The following is a 7,873-nucleotide window of genomic DNA, read 5'->3' on the forward strand; positions in this document are numbered from 1 at the left end:
GCCAAATGTTACCAAGCTGATTACTCAATGTTAGTTAAGTTGGCTAACGTTTGCTGGCTAGCATAATTTTGCCCAAATCATTCATCACACTCGCTATCCCAGATCACTTGATTTGAAGGAGGCATAGATACAGTTCTACAGTTATCTAGAAATCGTTTAATAATTCAGCTTCAGTTCCATTAGCTAGCAGGCTAACTAGCTAGCTCTTTTCGTCATTTACACGTAGCTATACAGAGAACTAATTCATGTTTGAAACGTTTCTTTACCTGATGGTTTGATTGTGCTGCTGGTTGTGATGTTGCTGCCGAAGCTTTGGAGGTTGTTGTCGAGAAAAAGTCATGTACTGTAGAACTAGTGCCAGCCCGGGCTGCAGCTTTGTGTCCCTTCCCCTTCATGTGGCTCTTCAGGGCTGATTCACCCAACATCGCAATGTCAAAGCCTTGGACACATTTTCTTTGCACCTTGCACGGTGTGTACTGTACTGTACTGCTAGCCCAGAGTGGTGGCGTGATCCACTAAAGGGATCTACTCCACTGCATCAGCATATGTTGGCTGCAAGGTCAAATCCCATTCGGGTGTATTAACGGATGCCAAGGGAAGCCAGGCTTCCCCCAAAAATGTGTCTTTCATCTCTCTGTGTTTCACAAATTCTCTTCAATTCGCAGGGGGCTGAATGTGTCTCACCTGAGAAAGCATTTGAGCGAACAAAACAACTCCCCTCTGTCTAGGTATGTGTTGTGTATCTATCTTATGCTGTCTGGTCAATAAGATTATGACATTGTTGCCCCCGTAGAATTGATGCAAGGGAAGCCAGCGAGAAGGGCCTGTGCGTTGGGGAGTGGAACCAGAGAGGTGATGAACCAGGCAGGGGAGATGATGAATCAAGCGGTGATGAACCACCTGTAGATGGGCCCTCACGGCTCAGCTACATCTCTGGACTTTCCAACACATACAAGCAGATGAATACAATGCAAGCTATCTTAAAACAACAGGATGAACCAAGTCAGTACTGAGGTACTGGGTGGCAAGTGATTGAAAGTGTTTTATGTATGGTGTTCTTACCTGAGGGAAGACACTGGTTTTATGTATGGTGTTCTTACCTGAGGGAAGACACTGGTTTTATGTATGGTGTTCTTACCTGAGGGAAGACACTGGTTTTATGTATGGTGTTCTTACCTGAGGGAAGACACTGGATTTATGTATGGTGTTCTTACCTGAGGGAAGACACTGGTTTTATGTATGGTGTTCTTACCTGAGGGAAGACACTGGTTTTATGTATGGTGTAGACAACAAGTCTTTAAGATTAGTGCAAGAAGGGATATTGCATGTTGGGAAAGACATGTTGTGAGTTTACTCTTCCATTACATCCACAAGAGAGGAGACAGGGAGACCCCCGTACTGAAGTTAAAATACAATTGAAACCAATTGTGGTTATTTACCACACATATGTGGAACCATTTACAGTAGCGTGGTTAGTGAATAAATGTAGTGAAACTAAAGAAGAAGAGGGGTTAGAGAAAATAGAACTGCGTTGGGTATATCATCCTATGTTGGGTTCTACTACCTGTATACGGGGATAGAACTGGGTTTTTCTACAGTACCATACAGATAAGTCACTCAGTCCACATTACATAGAACCTGATTAAAACAAAATCACGGGGCACCATGACAGATTCAACCAAAGGCAGTGCAAGAGACAGTGGGTCCCACACCAATGTAAACAATATTTATAGGTGTAACGCCCTGGCCATAGAGAGGGGTTTTGGTTCTCTATTTTGGTTAGGCCAGGGTGTTACATGGGTGGGCGTTCTATGTTTATTTTTCTATGTTGGTTTGTTTCTTTGGTTTGGCCGTGTGTGGCTCTCAATCAGGAACAGCTGTAGATCGTTGTTGCTGATTGGGAGTCATACATAGGCAGCCTGTTTTTCCTTTGGGGTTTGTGGGTAGAGATTTTCTGTTTAGTGTTTTACACCTGACAGAACTGTTTGGCTGTCGGTTTCTTGCTTTTTGTGTTTAAAGTGTTCGATCTTTTAATAAATTCACGATGAGCACTAGCCACGCTGCGCCTTGGTCCACTCTCTCCAAAGACAGCCGTTACAATAGCACAATTATCCCTACTTGAAAACCAACCTGGACTGTTTTGGAAATGGAATAAATGGACAAACAAAGAAGAAAAGTACAGACATCCGGTCACAGGAACATTTGATAAGACTACGTGTGATGTGATATGTGACATAGTCAAGGGAAGGCAAGCCAGTAAGAAGAAGAGTAATAAGAAGGTTACCATACTGTCAGCCACTATATTGGGACTAATTCAGACTGAAGGACAGACGTTTTCAGCTCAAAGTCAGTTGAAACAGTTGAAGAGTCAAAGGGTGGCGGAACAAGGGAAAAATTGAGACCCAGGATGTGGGCCCCTTCACCCTACAGCTCCCCCACCTTATGAAGATAAAGAAGGAGGTGTGGAAGTGAGAGAAGGTTTATACCCTTTAATAGCTACTGGTACAAAGGTAATTATTAGGGGGAACTAATGAAAGAAGATGAAGAAGGAGAAGAAAGAAGGTGAGAGTCTACAAATGGAAAAAAATGGAGAAAAAGATGGAGATGGATAAAAAAGTTTCAGTAATTGGCGAATTGCGGAATAAGGGTCCTCCGGGTGCCAGTCAACCCCTCTAGGAAACCCAGGCAAAGACAAAGACAGGAAGATTCCGCATATGGACAGCAGTTCATATAAGGACAGTAGTGGACCCTGGGATCTGGAGAAGGACTGAGAAACAGGCAGTAAGAAAAAGATCTCATACAAAGTTTGTAACGAGTAAAAGAATACTGTGTTTTCGAAGAACAATGGAAAGACCTAAGGCGTAAAGTCTGCGAACACCGAAAACAACTGAGTGAACTACAGGATGACGATTCTGAGGAAAACAGGAAACAATATGACAAACTAAGAGAGGTGAGCCTGACATGGTGATGATGAACACTCCTGCTCCTACAGCTCCCCCAAGTGGACCTGCGCTGCAACCACAGCCCATAGTGTCTTTTGTACAATTTCCCCTCAGACCTATGGGAACCCACAACCATGGCGGCCACCATCACCCAGAATGCCACCTATGCAATGCTGGGGGTGTGGACAATTTGGACACATGAGGAACCAATGTCCACAAAATTCTCAATATCAAGGATGGGCTACAACACCTGGAGTGAACCGAAGAGGGAGAGGAAATTTCAGAGGAGGAAACAGAGGAGGATACCAACAACAAGGTAATATCAGCAGCAACCCCAAACCTATGGAGGACCTCCCCAGCAGGCACAAGGAGGTTACCAGCCTGGTCCTGGCCACCAAGGACGACACAGAGGAAATCAACCACAGGAGGGAGAAGAAGAGGTGTCTGGCCACAAGGAAATCAGAACACCAACACTTCCAATTTTCATAAAGAACAGCAATGAAGAGGCCCCTGGATCTGTGCAAGACCACTGAGAGAGATGTGCAATGGACGGCCATCTGAATTCCTGACCTGGAGCACGGATCAAATTAAGGCATTTGAAGATTTGAAGAAAGCACTGGCTAGTGCTGGAGCCCTTGGGTTGCCTGACTATAACAAAAAATGGTCATCTTTGTAGCTGAAAAAGGGGGGTTTGCCTCAGTTGTTGTTACACAAAAATCAAGTGGACAGCATAATCCCTGTGCTTACTACTCTACCAGATTGGATAATGTAGTGAGGGGTATGCATCCATGTCATAGAAAGTCTTGCTGCGCCAGCATATGCGATTGAAAAGAGTACTACTCTCGTGTTAATGCATAAAGCCACCCTCTATGTGTCTCACAGTGTGATGGCACTCCTGAACCAAAATAACTCCTGCCTTACAGCTGCAAGGCTTTGTGGCTATGAGACTCTACTGACGCAACCCAATATTGCTATTAAGAGGTGTTCCACTGTTAATCCTGCTGCCCTCCTGGAAGAACGGACAGGGGGTACGCCACACGAATGTGAAAAGCAGATTTAACTTGACTCTAAGGCTAGGCCTTAGACACTGCCCTGACTGATGCTGACTTGGACCTTTTGGTTGACGGTTATGCATATACAGATCAAACTATGGTATTGTGACAATTGATAGAACCACTCACATACAACAACCATTACCAGATACTTTCTCAGTTCAACAGGCTGAACTTTTGGCACTAACCACTGCCTGTAAAATGGGAGAAGGGAAAAGGGTTACAATTTTCTCTGATTCTGCTTATGCAATAGGGGTTTGTCTCTCCTGGTTGTGGTGTCTGGAGGAGAAGGGGTTTTCACAATGCTTGTGGAAGTCATATTCATAATATAACTATGGTTTTAGATCTCTTGGAGGCTATGATGCTGCCCTCTGCTTTGGCTATTGTGAAGGTTGCTGCTCACACTGGGGGAAAAGATTTTGTGAGTATGGGTCACGCCATGGCAGATTGGCTGCCTCAAAGTGTCATAGCCACTCCATGTTTTTCTCTGCTGCTATCGGGAAAGACACTGATGATTTTGGAATCTAAACAGTCTTTGGATGTTGGTTCTCATTTGGTAATGGGCAACAGCTGGGTTGTAAACTTGACCCTGTTTCTAAAAATTGGAGACAGACTCTGTTTGCCTGCTTGTCTTATCGCCTCTGTTTGGCAAGTGGCCCCATGGTATGGCTCATTTGTCAAGGGGGGATATTATAGTCAATTTCTTTGGATTGGTTTTCTCCAAATTTTACTCAGCAGTTGAAACAGTTTTTTGTTTCGATGTGCTACGTGCATGCAATTTAACATTACAAAAGGAACACCTCTGAAACCAGGTAATTTCCCTACGCCAAGAGGACCATTTGTCCATCTTTGCCATGGATTTTATAGATCTTGCAGAAAGAAAAGAAAGGAAAAGGTACTGTTTTAGTCCTTATTGACAGGTTCACCAGGTGGGTGGATGCATTTTCCCACCAAACACTGTGATGCTAAGACAGTAGCAAAACTACTAGTGAGGGAGATAATAGCTAGATTTGGTGTTCCTGGTTTTTTTTTTCTGCAGACAATGGTACCCACTTCACTGGTGATGTAATGAAGCAGGTAGCCATAATGATGGGAGTGGACCAGAAGTTTGTGTCCATCTACCACCCCCCCAGAAGTAACGGGGTTACCGAGAGAGCTAACCAATCCATTAACCTCTCTTGGGCAGGCGGGACGCTACCGTCCGTCCCACTCACCAACAGCCATGTGAAATAGCAGGGCGCCAAGTTCAAAACAACAAAAATCTCATAATTCAAATTTCTCAAACATACACATTTTATACACCATTTTAAAAGATACAACTTCTCGTTAATCTAACCACATTGTCCGATTTCAAAAAGGCTTTACGGCGAAAGCATAGCATTAGATTATGTTAGGACAGCACCTAGACAAGAAAAAACCACACAGCTATTTTCCAAGCAAAGAGAGGCGTCACAAAAACCAGAAAATACAGCTAGAAATGAATCACTAACCTGCCAGATGGCACTCATAGGACTTCAAAAAAACTTCAAAAAAACTTCGGGGTGAATGAGCACATCAATATACAGAAATACTCATCATAATCGTTGATAAAATAAACAACTGAATTATAGATACACTTCTCCTTAATGCAACCACTGTCAGATTTCAAAAAAGCTTTACAGCGAAAGCACACTTTGCAATAATCTGAGTACAGCGCTCAGTCACCAAACCAAACCCGCCATTTTGTGGAGTCAACAAAACTCAGAAATAGCATTATAAATATTCACTTACCTTTGATGATCTTCATCGGAATGCACTCCCAGGAATCCCAGTTCCACAATAAATGTTCATTTGTTTCGATAAAGTCCATATTTATGTCCAAATACCTCCTTTTTGTTTGCTCGTTCAGTCGAGTAATCCAAATGCACTGTGCTCACGCAGTAAATTCAGACTAAAAGTCAAAAAACTATTACAGTTCGTAGAAACATGTCAAACGATGTATAGAATCACTCTTTAGGATGGTTTTATCATAAATCTTCCATAGTATTCCAACCGGACGATTCCAATGTCTTCAAAAAGGAAAAGGAACACAGCTAACTCTCACGGGAGAGCGCGCCACTGAGCTCATGTCATTTTCTCAGTCATCTGATTCCAAGACCTCTTATTCTCGCCCCATTCACAGTAGAAGCATGAAACAACGTTCTAAAGACTGTTGACATCTAGTGGAAGCCTTAGGAAGTGCAAAATGACCCCACAGACACTGTATATTAGATAGGCAATCACTTGAAAAACTACAAACCTCAGATTTCCACACTTCCTGGTTGGATTTTTCTCAGGTTTTTGCCTGCCATATGAGTTCTGTTATACTCACAGACATCATTCAAACAGTTTTAGAGTGTTTTCTATCCAAATCTACTAATAATATGCATATCCTACCTTCTGGGCCTGAGTAGCAGGCAGTTTACTACTGGCATGCTTTTCATCTGCACGTCAAAATACTGCCCCCTACCCAAGAGAGGTTTAACAAGGGTTAGGTAAGGCATGCCACTCCACCAGGGAATCTTGGGTGGATTATTTACCACTAGTGTTAATGAAAATGTGCAGTAGTGTTAATAAAGAGCCTGGGGTGTACACCACATGAAATGTTGACAGGAAGACCCATGAATGTTCCCGCACACAGACTGACTGACAGACAAATAGACCTCACTCTAGAAGTAGAACACTAACTACTATTGTCAGATCTCTCCACTCACACACTAGGAAAGCTCAGGAGGAGGTACCAGGTGAGGACCCCGACTACCTGCTTGTGGAGGTTGGAGACTGGGTCAAAATCCAGCTCCACAAGAGAAAATGGAACCAGCCAAGATGGATGGGCCATGCAAGGTAACCATGGCAACACAACAGCGGTCAGAGTTCAGGAAAGGTCTGGCTGGAACCACCTGTCCCACTGCCAGAAGGTGTTCAGCCCACAGGAGATGATGGAGCCAGACACAGCCTGAAAAAAGAGGCAGAAGCAGATGTGAGCCGAGACCAAAGACTTGAAAAACGATGAAGGGCAAGACAAAGCCCTGAAGAACCAACTGTTTTACATGATCAGCAAGGTTATGTTGTAAATAAGACAAACCATTAGGGATATAAGAGAGGGAAGATGACAACATGGGGGTTGCTTTTTGTTTTGCCTGTTGGTGTGGTTTTTTATTTGGTGTTTGTTTGTTGTTTGTTGTTTTGTTTTGTTTTTTGTTTGTTGTGTTTTTGGTTTTGTTTGTTTTGTGTGTGTTTGATTGTGATTTTTCTTTGTGATGTGTGTTTTTTTGTGTTTTGTTTTATTGTTTGGTTTGTTGTTTTTTTGGTTTTTGTTGTTTTTGTTTTTTTTGTTGGTGTTTTTGTTTTGTGTTGTTTTTTTTGTTTGTTTGGTTTGTTTTGTGTTGTTGTTTGTGTTGTTTTGTTGTGTTTGTTCTATTTTGTTGTTTTGTGTTGTTTTTTTTTGTGCTGTTAGTGTGTTGTGTTGTGTCTTGCTTGTTTTCGTTTTGTTTGGTGTGGATGTTGTGTTTGGTTGTTTGATGTTTTGTGTGTTTTTTTTGTTTTTTTGTGTTGTTGTGTTTTTGTTTTGTGTTGTTTTCTGATTTTTTTGTGATTTTGTTTGTTGTTGTTTGATTTGTGTTGTTGTTGTGTTTTTTGTGTTTGTTGTTTTGTGTTTGATTTTTTTTTGTTTTGTTTTTGTTGATTGTGTTTTGTTTGTTTGTATTTGTTTTGTTTTTGTTATGTTTTGTGATGTTTGTTGATGTTTGTTGTGTGTGATTGTTTTGTGTTTTTGTTTTGTTTTGTGTTGTTGATTGGTGATGTTTTTGTTTTTGTTTTTTGTGTTGTTTTTTTTTGTTTTTTTTTTGTGTTGTTTGGTTT

The sequence above is a fragment of the Salmo salar genome, chromosome 24, assembly GCF_965601325.2.
Source record: "Salmo salar chromosome 24, fSalSal1, whole genome shotgun sequence".
Classification (NCBI taxonomy): Eukaryota; Metazoa; Chordata; class Actinopteri; order Salmoniformes; family Salmonidae; genus Salmo; species Salmo salar.